General features: G+C 35.2%; 1 protein-coding gene across 3 annotated transcripts in view; it reads right to left on the reverse strand.

Moving 5' to 3' along the window:
- The window catches only part of CSMD3 (CUB and Sushi multiple domains 3), a 1,164,849-nt gene that overhangs the window by 601,331 nt on the left and 549,173 nt on the right, over window positions 1-14,345 (reverse strand). The window lies entirely within an intron of this gene.

Genomic DNA, 14,345 nt, shown 5'->3' on the forward strand with positions numbered 1-14,345 from the left:
TCAGTAGAATATTGCTTTTGTTGCTATATACCCTCCTCTGTTCATCTTCATGAGTCAAAGACTGCTGGTCCAATACTACGTTCTTTGAGATAGGTCACAATCAGTCTGTGCTAATCATGGCAATCTCATTCCATTTTCCAGTGATTAGTTTGTATATATGTTGTGGGAATAAATAAGCTGAGACCCCATGGACCCTTCAAAAGCCAGGGTAAAGCCCACAGGTGGGTCAACCCTTTAGTCCTAGTTGAAGAGAATGGCATCTGAAGGTGCCCAGTCAGGGGAACGTCTGCATAGCTATCCCTGCATGGGGAAATCAGCAGTATAGGCAGCTGAGACCATCAACACCTAGCTCAGGCTGCAGAAGCTGAGATGTCTACCTGAGGAGATGACACTTGCTCTCCCCCTTCTCTCTTTCAGTTGCACCATTATCTGGCCTGTTCAGATGTTCCATTACCCTATGTCCCTGTTAACCCTTTACCCAACCTTCCTGGGGTCTGTAATGTCCCCTGTCTCATTCTTAACCTTGACTGCTGACTACTGACAGCTGTGCATCCTTGCATGCATACTCTGTTATGTACCAAATAAAAAGACTCCGGGAAACAGGACAGGTGCTGCGTTGTTCTCATGCTGTCTTACTAGGCACAGGGAACAGTGTATGTCCTTATAGGCTTCCAGTTTTATGCACTAAATTTGGTGTAAGTTTCATTCTTTCCTCAGCACCTTGCTGGCCACTGTCTCAGGTTGGGGTCCACTAGATGCCCAAGAGAATGTGACCTCATTCTGGTAATTCAAAGGTGAGAAGTAATCTGGAGGGAACTTTTGTGAAAGGATTTCTTGGTGCTGAAGAAAAATACAAAGAACCAGTCTTTTTTTGAGAAGGTTAGGTCTGGATGTATTGACTAAAGCTGTTGCAGTCATCTCACAATATGTCGTGTGAGGACAAAGCCAACACACTGAGATGTCCAGAGCCAAGGAATGGCTCTTTTGGTGCATTTACTATATTCCTGGGGTTGTATGATTCTGCACAGTATATTGCATTAAATAATACATTTCCTTTTTATTAAAGCCATTCAATATGATGTTTCTAATATTTAAATGTAAATCATTCTATTGGATGAAAAATTATAATCAATTCTCAGTTTAAAGAAATTCTTTGCCCAAGTAATTTGTAGATGTTTATAAAGCTATTAGTGACAAAATTAAACTTCAGTATCAGGTTTGCCTGAAGTTAGAGTCTATGTGCTTAAATATCATGCTAATTTTCATTTACACAGTGAAGTTCTATAACTTAAGAAGTACGTAATTTCTGTGTCTCCCCAACACCTGATATATAATAACATAATTCACAAATATGTTCTTAGATATTGGGTATATGACTTATGTATTTGATGCCAGGGGAGATAATTTATGAAATCTAATAATAAATAAATATTACATCAATTACTTGGGGTAAAAAGGGAAAACATCTATTAATAAGATTGTTTATCTTTCATGGTAAAGACTTTTTTTTTTTGGTTCAAAATTTATCTGAAAACTGATGAAACTTCTCATATTGGCCCTTGTATTAGACATTTTGTACTTTACATAATTAGTATAATATTCAAGTAGCTTTTGATGATGTTAAATTAAACAAATTAATAATGTTTTAACACTAATCTCAGCTATACTCATTAGTGGTATAGGATAAAAAGTTAAGGGCACAGGAAAAGACTGGGGTTAAAATCCTATCTCTCTCACAGAATATCATGCTATCCTACTATGGACAATCCTCTGAAATACATAAAACAGTGTTTAAAATTCATACTTTCTAAGATTTATGTAGGTATTAAATTAACAACATTAGTAAAACTACACATACCATGCTTGATATACAGCAGGCTATGTTATACAGTGCTGTGTTACACAATCAGTTTGATACCTACTTAAATTTTTTTTGCAGTTTTTGGCCGGAGCTGGGTTTGAACCTGCCACCTCCAGTATATGGGGCTGGTGCCCTACCCTTTGAGCCACAGGGGCCACCCTCACTTTGATACCTACTTAAAGCACTTTCTTCTTCATATAATTTCCAGACCTTGGCAATCACGGTCTGGGAGACAAGACATAAACAAGGTGAATGCAATACCCTGTGTTAACTTCTTTGGGCTATGGACACACAGGGTTATTCAAGCAGAGCTGAGAGCCAACCAATCTGGTAGGAGAGAAAGAAGAAAGTTTTCTTCAAGAAGAAATCTCCAAGCAGTGTAAAGAAAGGTGGAAGTGAGAAGTGGAAGAGTATATTCTAAGGGAGAACATAAAAATCAGTACTGCGAAAAGAAATAGTCTATTCGTTTCTGAAACATAAATTGTGAGATAAGCAGTGACAAGGAGGAAAGTTAGGGATGAAGACAAGAAACAGATTATGTTAAGCACTTTGTACTTTATCTTCTATATGGTAAGCATCAAATGATTACTTTTGAGCCATGTTGACAGTTTCGTTGCTTTTTATTCTCACTTTAGTAGTAGAATCAGTCTGGATTTGAAGAACAGAGCAGAGTTAGAGAGATTGAGGCCCTAAACTTGAGGTGTACAAGTAAGAATAGAGAATAGTAGACTCAGTCAAGATTTCTGCACTTCAAACAAAAGAGACTGTAAGCATTTCTTCCTTTTCATTTTTTCATACATATGAAAGTTCTGTTCAAGTCCCACACAAAAATAATTTTCTTGCAGGAATATTTTATCAAATGTTATTCTTTGAACGTGTCTAATTCAGGCAGAGCAGAATATTCAGTATATTTAAAAATCATAACTTCACCATAGTCTTAGAATTTGATTACTTTTGTAAAGCATATTGTAAGTTGTTTGTATTCCTCCTGTATATAGAAAATTAGTGTTGATAATATATGTCTAATTAAAAATTATCCTAGATCGCCTATTTAAAAAAATAAATACACAGGGAAAATTTACATGAACTTTGTGAAATAGGTAACTATTATAAAAGGCTTAATAAGGCAAGAGGATCACTTGAGCCCAAGAGTTTGAGGTTGCTAGAAGCCCTGAAGCCAGGGCATTCTACGTAGGGCAACAGAGTGAGACACTATCTCAAAAAAAAAAAAAAGGCTTGAAGTATAACACACACAAGGCAACAGAGTGAGACACTATCTCAAAAAAAAAGGCTTGAAGTATAACACATACAAATCCACTATTTATTCATTTGACATTAATCTTATTTTACAGAAAAGAATCTATCATTTTCTAGAAGAATTACACATATAATATTTTATTCAGATGTTTTATTACATGTACAAGAGATATAGCTCAAGACTCTGGGTGAGACCATTCAAAAATGAGAAGTGCCAGGTCAGGGAATTCTCTAGGCTCATGCACTTTGCTGCCAGCATCAGGTTAATAGTTGCAATTCTTTCAAGGGTTCATATTTTAGAGACAGGGGAGGAGAAGAGTCTGGGGACACAGAGAGATATTGATGGAATGATAAAAGCTTTTAGCTTTGTTTTATTTTTCTATTCCTTTTATATCTGTGCACTGATCTTTCCCTTTAGGGGATTGCTGGTATGTAACAATGACAGATTAAATAAGACACTACAAATGTTTCACTGAAAGGAAGAAGCTACATAAAATGAAAAGTGCATCAAATATTAAATCTATAAAACAATGGTACTAAACCATGTCTTATATTCTATCATTTATTTACACCTAGCTATTGGAGCATATAACTTAAATATCATAGATACCACAGTACATATAAATGATCTACTTGAACTTACAGGTTAAAGAAAATTCCTGACAATAATATTCTTGATTGTGGTACCTCATTATGGAGGATATTCATTATGAGTTTGTATGTTAGGATGAATATACCAAAACACTCTGTAAAATAATTATTCATGAGGCTCACTAAAGTATATTTGATAAGAAAGGTACTTGTTCTGGTTTTGTCACTCATTAATAATGATGTGATCCAGGTCCAGGATATCTACACATATCTCTCCGTATCTGCCTGTATATTTTTATATCAATATACAGAATCTTCAACTCCAGATTCATTAAGAAAATGAAAGAATTGTTGAAAGTAAGCAGATATATAATCGTAACAGCTACTGTAACAGTCTGATACACTTTTATACATAATTACCCATGCACTGGATTCAAATTCTACTCTTCAGTTTATCCTTACAATTTTGGACTGCACTTCAATTAGTAAGTCCTCGTTTTTTTTAAGTTTTGGATATACCTAAGATAATATAATGGTCCTATTAAAAAAAGAAAAGCATCTTTATGTATTTAATTCTTTCCAACTGTATTGAAGAGCCTATTCTCTACCAGGAACTCATCTAGTGCTGCGGACACAGACAAATTCCCCTCAGTTCATTGGGAAAGGATAAAATAAATAAAAAGGGATCATACTCCATAATGTTATAAAATATAAAGTCTTCACACTCTCATAAGTGTTATGAAGTGTTATTTTAAAAAAGCAAGGTAAGAAAACAGAGATGAGGAGGTGAGAGGTGATAGGAGAGAAACCTGAGTAACAAAAGAGGGAAACAATCCGTTGTCATGTTTCTCTAGGGTTTCTCTTCCATTATTGTACGAATTCCAGAGAGTTCTGTGTGTTCTGGGTCTTATTTAGCTCTACAACCTCCATATCATCCATCCCTCTCTTATCTACTACACCACAGAACTCCTGTTATTCTTTTAGTTTCCAGAAGACATCAGGGTCATCACCGGCTTTTATGAGCATTTCTTCTTCTGTCCCATGCACTCTGCTCTCTGTGCTGCTAGTCTCTTTCAGTAAGGCTTAAATATAATCCTCTCAGAAAAGTCTTCCCCCCTCTTTATTCTGCTCAGAGTGATTCCTTTAAATTGTCACCACGTATTTCTGTGTTTACCCTTGTATTGTCTTTTTAAGGTACTATCTAGAAGTTTTCTGAAGGCAGGAAATTTGCCTTTTTTTTCTCTGATTCCATACAATAAAAATGTAGGCTCTTGTAGGATTTATATTATTGGTATTCATCTGCCCATGATGAGATGTATGAAATCTAGTCTTGTTCTTAGCTGTGGGAGATCACTACAGACTGAGAGTTTATAAGGACAGTATGGAAGACGTTCCAGTAGAGAACACAGAGCTGCCACATCCTGCTTCTGCCGCTGTTGCTCCCTTCCATTCTTTCCCCCAGTATCCTCAGTGTGGGTGGTTGTATTGCTGGGTGTGAGGGAACTAAAATGTAAAGAAGGTATGTAATGCTGAGCAAAGGAATCAGATTTATAAACTTGGATCATGTGAACATCACGTGAGGGTTATCTAATAATTCTAATGACTCTCTTCCTCATTGGTTAGAGATTACAGGACCCCCAAAGAGCTATGACAGTAAGAAGGGCGAGCACCGCAACACAGTCACAATGTCACAGTCTGGCTCGCTCTTCCCTTCCCCACCTCTAGCTGCTGTTAATGTGTTAGGCAGTTGGGGCAGGAAACAATATTCCAGAACATTGAGCATGGTCCCCATGAACTCTGAAGTTGTCATTAACATAACCCTTCCATTTTGCAGCAAAATACACCAGTGAAAGGAAACCAAAGTTCATAGCTCTCTCCAGGTTCTTCTTTGGGCTCTCTTGGCAGCAGTTTATTCTATTTATCAAAAGCATCTGCCGATGGCTTCTGATGACTAATATCAGAAGGGAGTCTCTACCAGAATATTTCAAGTTCTGAAATGTGTAAGAGCATACATTATCTACGCAGTAGGCATGTAAGTTCAAACGTTGGCAGGGACATACCTCACCACACCCTGGAAATGTAGCAGCGGTGGTGCTGGTGTTTGTGGTAGTAGTTGCAGTAGTAGTAATAATAGTAAATGATTTTATTATAGCTAACATTTTGAAGATTTATTTTCTAGGCCTTGTTCTAAGTGCATTGCATATGTTATCTCATATAATCCTTTCAAGAGCCCTATGGAAATGTATTATTATCTTTATTTTACTATTGAGAAACAGAAGCCCAGATAGGTCTTTGGTGATAATCTGCGATTCATTATTTAACTATGTAACATGTGCGTACATATATAACTAGGTTCTTTTTATATGTGTGTATCAGAATATAAGGAAATCTTAGTATCAACAATAGAAAATACAAAAAGGAAGTAGGGCAAATATTCACTATTTATTCCCAAATATTTGATGAGTGGTACCTCATTTTCAAAAGAAAGTGAAATACTGGCTGTGCCTGGTGGCTCATAGCTATAATCCTAGCACTCTGGGAGGCCGAGGAGGGTGGATTGCTTAAACTCAGGAGTTTGAGACAAGCTGATGTAAGAGTGAGACCCTGTCTCCACTAAAATAGAAAAACTGGCTGGATGTTGTCGCAGGCACATGTAGTGCCAACTACTCAAAAGCCATTTCAGAAAAATGGCTTGAACCAGGAGTTTGAGGTTGCTGTGAGCTATTATGATGCCATGGCACTCAACTTCAGGGAAACAGAGTGAGATTCTATCTCAAAACAAAATAAAATAAAAACAGTGAAAGTCACTGATGATTATTAGGAGTATTAAACTCTCATAATGTAAAAAGAAATTTATGTTGCTTCCGTTTTCAAGATGTTAAAATAAATCATTTGACTTTCGTACAATTGCAATCTGTAATGTTGGAATTCACTGAAACATAAACAACAGGTTGCTACAACATTATTTATTTATTCATTTATTTATTGAGACAGATTCTCACTGTGTAGACAGTGTAGAGTACAATGTCTTCATAGCCCACAGCAACCTCAAACTCTTAGGCTCAGGTTATCAATCATCTCGTCTCAGCCTCTTGGTTAGCTAGGGCTCTACAAGTGTCTGTCATAATGCTCTGCTAGGATTTTTATTTGTTTTTTTGATTTTCTATTTTTAGTAGAGACAGGGCCTTGTTCTACCTTAATTTTATTGTTATATGGCCTGTACTAGACTACTAACCTATAGAACTGTAAGATAATAAAAATGTGTTATTTTAAGCCCATAAGTTTATTGTAATTTGTTATAGCAGCAATAGAACCATAACCTCCAAGTGTTCTCCAAACATCTTGATCTAAAAATAGACATGCCATTCGATCCTACAATTCCTCTACCAGGTATATATCCAGAAGACTAAAAATCACATTATAACAAAGATATTTGTATCAGAATGTTTAATGCAGCCCAATTCATAATTGTTAAGTCATGGAAGAAGCCCAGTGTCCATCGACCCACAAAAGGATTAATAAATTGTGGTATATGTACACCATGGAATATTATGCAGCCTTAAAGAAGAAAGGTGGAGACTTTACCTCTTTCATGATTACATGGATGGAGCTGGAACATATTCTTCTTAGTAAAGTATCTCACGAATGGAAGAAAAACTATCCAATGTACTCAGCCCTACTATGAAACTAATTTATAGCTTTCATATGAAAGCTCTAACCCAATTAGCCTAAGAATATGGGGAAAGGGAAAAGGAAGGGAGGGGAGCGGGCAGGATGGGTGGAGGGAGGGTAATTGGTGGGACCACACCTATGGTGCATCTTACTTGAGTACATGTGAAACTTACTAAATGTAGAATATAAATGTCTTAACACAATGACTAAGAAAATGCCATGAAGGCTATGATAACCAGTTAGATGAAAATATTTCAAATTGTATATAAAACCAGCACATTGTATCCCATAATTGCATTAATGTACACATCTATGATTTAATAAACAAATAAATAAAATAAAATAAAAATAAAGAACCATAACCTCCATAACACCGTCAAATCTTCATAATTTATACTTTCTTTAGTATGTCCACTGGCTCACTCTGCAAATTTAGACATGTCCCTTAAGTTCTTCAATTTGTTTCTGCACATATAGAATGAATAAAATAATAGTAACTGCTTCTTATAATTAATGAGAAGTTTAAGTGAAATAATACATAAAAGGAACTTAGTATATAATAGCTATCACATGCCCCCAATTCATATCCAATTTAATGTCGTTAACAGTAATAATATTGTTTTTCTAAAATCTTTTTTCTTACCAGATAGTTCTTAAATAGGAATATTCCTTACTCACTCATCAATTTTGGACTAAATATGTGTAACAGTTATCCATTTATCCATTTACCCTTTTTTTTCCATGGTAGTAGAATTTCTAGCTAGTACAAAGTTGTCTTCAATAAAAACTATATTTTCCATTTACTCTTGTAGTTGATATGAGCATGTTGTTAAATTATGGTTAAGAAAAAGATATACGTGGAAGCAAATTCAAGGAATATTTCTTAAGAAATAGCTTTTATTTTTCCATTGTTTTCCTTCTTCTGCACTGCTTCCCAAGAATATGTGAGGTACCATATTTAAATCTGAGGCATTGCCACACTCTGGAATAGTGGAATAATGCGTTAGCCCATGTCCCTGAGGAAATCTTGGAGCAGAGACACTATCCATCTTAGAACAAATACATGTCTTGTTTAATTCTTTGTTGTTAATTAAGGATTTCTGTGTTTCTCTCTTCTTTTTCTCTCCAATGTCAACCACAAACCTACCATATTTGGCTGTATAAAGTATATTGATTGCCATAATTTATTTGAATTCTTTACTATTTATGCCAAATTATCATGTAACACAGCTCTAATTCTGCATACCATTTCAAAACAATTACAGCATTGAGGTTAAAGTGGTAGGGATACCCTATGGTTACAAGTGGAAGAAACAGTGAAAACATACTTTGCCTTTTGTATACGTTGCCTATTTCTTTTGTAGGAACCAGAGTCCTTCTTAGAAAAAGCTAACAACATGGAAATGAAACAGTCGATATTTTTCCCCAAATAATCACTCCACTGTTTCAATGAATATTCATCAAAAAATTCACCCATGACAGCTACTTCTTTCTGTGTTAAAGATGCAATGACTCAAGAACTGGTTTCTGTCCTTAAGGGTTGAACTCAGGAAAATAGACCAGGGAACAAACAATTACATTATAAAATGATAACAACGAGTCAGTATGCAGAGTAGCCTTTCCTAAACCAAACTAGAAGGGAGGAAGGACAGGCTTCCATGAGAAAGTGGAAGACTGAGCTCTAGAGAATAAAAAGATTTGCAAGTTTAAGAGGTATAAAGTGGAAAAGTACATTCCCTATAGAGGGAGCAGCAAATGCCCACACTAAAGAGCTCCGGACATTCATGTTGAGGCGTGGTGTAGAAGCAAAAGTTCGGGTTGTCCATGACTCCATCTATAAATCTACACAGGTCCATTTAAATATTTTGCCAGGAGAAAAACATTATTCCATTTTAGAAAAAAAAAATTATACTGGAGTTTTTGAGAGTCAACAGGCTTGAAGTAGGCATCGAAATGAGATGAAGATTTACTATCTGGAAAGTTGGCTGATAATCACAAGGAGAATAATGAAAACCTGTACTACACAAGAGATTTAAGCAACTTTCAGAAATGTTAATAAGCTATTATAATTCAGTGGACTCACAGATGTATAAAGGAAGAGAAAAAGAGTGTAGAATTTAACAAGTTTGAATTTATAGTATTAAGGAACATTAATTTTTAAGGAGATGGCAGAGGAAGCTAAGCCCTGACAAAAGAATGACTAGTAAGGGAATATTCAGAAAAAACAGAATAAAGAGGCAGGGGAGGAAAACTTTCAAACACAAGAAAGTACTCAATAATAAATATCAATCACTTTCTACCAAAACCTTCTTTTTCTTTCAATTAACTTATGTTTAATATATTTTATTATAAGATTTGGCATAGGTCCTATTATAACTTAATAGAATTTTTTGTTAGCATATAATTAAAGGGAAAAAAACCCTACAGTCCTCCATCCAAAGATAATCCTTTTAAAATACGAAATATTTCAAGTTTTTATTAATATTTGTTTATTTTTTAATACCTATTTATTATGCCTACAAAGGTAATATTTTACTGTAAATAAAATATGTCAACTAAACAAACTATTTGGACAAGGAAACCGTGTCATTGGCAGGGATAGGGATTGCTAAGGAAGTCTTACTTGGTATAATTCACACAAGAGGTTGAGAAATAAAAGTTCAACACCTTTAATAGTACCCATAACGCCAACCTGGGATATTCAATAAATACTGACTGCACCTACTTTCTCTGGCCGGAGGAATCTTCTAGTTGGTTCCCTAGTCTCCATGATATTGTTTTATATCAAGATCTGCCCTTTATTCTCTGGCTTTTCCTGAATCATAACTGGTTGGAACTGCCACCTGGATCGATTTCAGTTTATTCCTGATCTGCTGTCTGGGGTTCACGCTCGTTAGAATCTACTCTATTGTGGTGAATGCTCCATCCAGGCTCCTTGGATTCCATGCACCCTCTCTATGACCTGTTCATGTCTTTCATACACTGTGTGCATTTGCCTCTAAATTCTCATAGCATTAAGTCTTCTGAAGATTGCTGTTGGGCGACGAGAAGCACTTAGCCCAAACACAAGCCCTGAAAGACTTGGGTAACTCTTAGTCCACAACTGTGAGATGAAGAAGTGTAAGAGCTCAGATCCCTTGACTTGATTTAGGGTCCATTCTTAGACATAATTTATGATGCATGAGATTTTGGTTTGGATTTTGCCTGAAATTACATCTTTGCTTAAATCCTTTTCTGTCCTGGTTCCCCCCCCTTGTTAACAGTTTCTTCTGGGTGCATTTTCTTAATAAATAAGCTGTATACAATTTCTCTTAGGTCTGTGTTTTGAAGAAGCTAAACAGAGACAGCTGCCTTCTTCAGAACAGTAACGGTCACTGTGCCTGCCTGAGGTCTCAGACCTGGCACGAAAGCTTGTCACAGGTATCAAAGATGCAAATATTTGGCAAAAAGAAGTAGTGTTTGTAAATGGGAAGATTACATGAGGTGGCAAAAGCCTAGCTCCCATGATGGACCAAGAAATGCTCAGTTTTACCGGTGTAGGTCAAGGGTGTATTTTGACATCTGAAGAAATTATGGAAATAAGCAGTGAAAGGAAATTTTATGGTTTCAAAGAAAAAAACATGGGCTTAAATGTTGTAGAAGATGTATGAAAGTAATATTGCATAATTTATTTATTTAAGTCTATTATAAATTGGACCTTCATTACTTGTATTTTAAAATAATCAAAAGAGTAAAATGACCTGTCTAGAAAGGGATATTACCCACTGCTAGAAAAGATTATCCTTCTTACCTGAATGTAAGTTTGGGGCAGGTATCTATGAAAAGATAAGGTGAGATCTCATTTATCATATCACTTCCACAGACCAAATTTATTTGTCATGACAATATAAAATGTTATAATGAAATTTTTCCAGAACTATATGAAAAATCCAATAACTATGCCCTATGGTAGCTCTTAAGAAAATATGCAGGTAAAAACATTATTGAATATAAATATTGCTAACATTCATTTATAAAGTGGTCTAAATGCCAACAAAATATCTACTGCCTATTATGCAAACATTTTAGACTACATTGGATCAAAGTACCTACTAATTCCCTCATATGTTTCTATGTTTTGCTTATTCATTTCTATTAATCCTTTAATTTATATAACACGTCTTAACTAGGCACCCATATAACCTTTGCACTATTCTTATGCTTAAAAATCCTTAATCACTCAACATAACTCTACAGATATACAATGGTTTGCTTGATGTCATTCACCTAACATCATCTCTCAAATAAATTGTTTAAATAATAAACATATGCTGTTGCCTGAATTTGCAAGATAAGCTAATATGCAACATGCTGCTTGATTTATTAAGTTGCTCAATCCTTCAACACTCCTGTAACATGGGAGGCAAGGATAATTATTCCTGATGTAAAGATGAGAAAACTGAGATTCAAGGAGGCGAGATGACTGCACAAGAATTCAGAGCTTTTGAACCTTAGAATCCAAATTCTGTTCACGCATGATTCCATATAAGGAAATTATTTAGGGAGAGGTTTTAAGATCACTAACCAGAGACATTGGCTACCATATAAATTTAGAACAAAGGAAAGGTTTTAAATTAAGAGAGAGAGAGAAAGAGAGAGAGAGATACCAGTTTTGATTCTACAGGAAAAGTTCCAGAATCTAACAGAAATTCTATGGGAAGAAGTTGCAGAGCAGAAGCACCAGAAACATATCAGCAGAGATCCACCCCTGAACATCTAACAGATACCCTGAACTTCTAACAGATACTTCAAATGTAACAAAGAGAAACTTTTTTTCCCTCCTAAACTCCACGGCTGCTTCTCCCATATTACTTCATAGCAATATTGTGCTAATTATTTATTTGCTGGCTCTTAGCTCTAAACAAATTCTTCTATATTCTGCCTGTTAAGATTTAGATTTAGATTTAGACACTGAAAATTACATTTCTCAGAATCTGTTAAGATTTAGATTTAGATTGGGACACTGAAAATTACATTTCTCAGAATCTTTGTCTACCTGACTTTAGACTCCATATAAACCCACTGGCTTACATGCTTTAATCAGAGGTCTGACTATCAACTATGACATATCTCTTCCTTTAAAATCTGAGTACCAGTTATACAAAGTCTTTACTGCAAGGTCTTAGATTCTGGTCATATACAATTTATTTCCTTTTCTTCCTCCAGTTCTAAGGATATCTGTCTATACCATTATTGCTTCTGCATTAATTTCTATTCTTCATGGATGACAATATCTGTATAATAATTCTCCAAATTAAATTCTACTGTGTTACACAGCCAATGTGCATTATATTTTTCTGACCAGACCTTGATTAATGTATTCCTTTATATCAAGAGTGAGTGCAAAAAAACAGACCCTCAAAGATGGGTTAGGAGGGTTTAACTATTTTTTGACCTTGACAGAGCTGATTACTGGGCAGTAGAAAATGGCATCTACAATTGTGAATGTCTTGTCATTGGGATGAAACAATACTGAAGGCAAGGTTTAGAGGGAGAGTCGGGAGTTGTGGTACTTGATGGCTAACACACTGGAGACTACCAGGGCAATGGAGGGAGTTGGTTATTGATGACTGCACTGGAGTCAGAAAAATACAAAATTATAACTCAAGTTAGGGTAAATAAAACCATCTTCTATGGTGATCTCATAGCACTACAAAGGTATGGCTAAAAGGTATACCCAAAATTTAATTATGTGAGTTAGATAATCACAAAGCAAGCTTCATTTATAGACTCAAAAACTTTCTCATGTGGTCATTAGGCCACTAATTTAGAAGAACTGTAAACCTGAAATTTGAAAAAGAAACATTTGGATGTTTGTGATAAGGCTGAGAATCCTAAAACCCCAAGACCTACAGAATCACTTTTGCGAATAAGGCATTCCCTTTTTATTTTCTTTGAAGTCCTTGCAAAAACTATACCTGGGGCAATAACCTTGGAATGGGGCATTTAATCTCCTCAATACCTACCATCATTATCTTTCTTTCTTCACACCAGAGCAATCCAATAAAACTCTGTGATGATGGAAGAGTTCAATAGCGGAACCACTGGCAACATCTGGCCATTGAATACTAGAAATAAGGTCAGTCTTAATGGAGATGTCTTAAAATTGTTAAGTTCTAGATTTCAAAGATTAAGAATGAAAAAATGTGGTATATTATTGCAATTTTATGCCAATTAGATGCTGAAATTAATATCATTTGGATTAAATGTAAAATTATAATTAATTTTATTTTTTAAATGAGGCTACCAGAAAATTTACCACTAAATATGTGGCTCACATTTTATTTCTGTTGGACAGTGCTGATCTGGACCAATAGTCTTCAAACTCTTGCTCACATAAATCAAGAGATTTTGGAAACTGTACTTTTTTTTACAATTTTAAATTGACATTCTAAATGCAAAAAGCTACAAAGATTCAATTTCTGCCATCCTCTAATTTTACAAATACCTTAAATATAGTTTCCTCAAAATCTTGCATCATTACTTCAGTCAATTTATAGAATATGTCTACCAGATCTATAAGTGGAAACATTCTAAAATTAGTCATACAAATCAGAACTTGTTTCTGTTCATAAAACTCAGACAGTATGTTTTAATTCAAATTAGCTTATAATATATGTCTATGTATCATGAGTTCTTCACTTAGATAAAAAGATATAGATAGAAGAGTAAAAAATAGATGCCTGAATGAACTATAAATATATGACAGATGACTGATAAGAACACAGGTAGATAGAAAGGGTACATGCAGACACATATACGTCTGTGCAGTGATGGATGTACGGGGGCCGACATGGGCATTTGTAAGGATTTACATACAGGGGCCAACACAGGCATTTCTAGGAGTTTGTTGCTTGCATAAAATAAGGTGTACTTCTTCCTTTCAATATTTTTTTTGTTTTGTTCTCAAGAATTGTCCTTCAGG

The sequence above is a fragment of the Nycticebus coucang genome, chromosome 13, assembly GCF_027406575.1.
Source record: "Nycticebus coucang isolate mNycCou1 chromosome 13, mNycCou1.pri, whole genome shotgun sequence".
In the NCBI taxonomy this organism is placed as follows: Eukaryota; Metazoa; Chordata; class Mammalia; order Primates; family Lorisidae; genus Nycticebus; species Nycticebus coucang.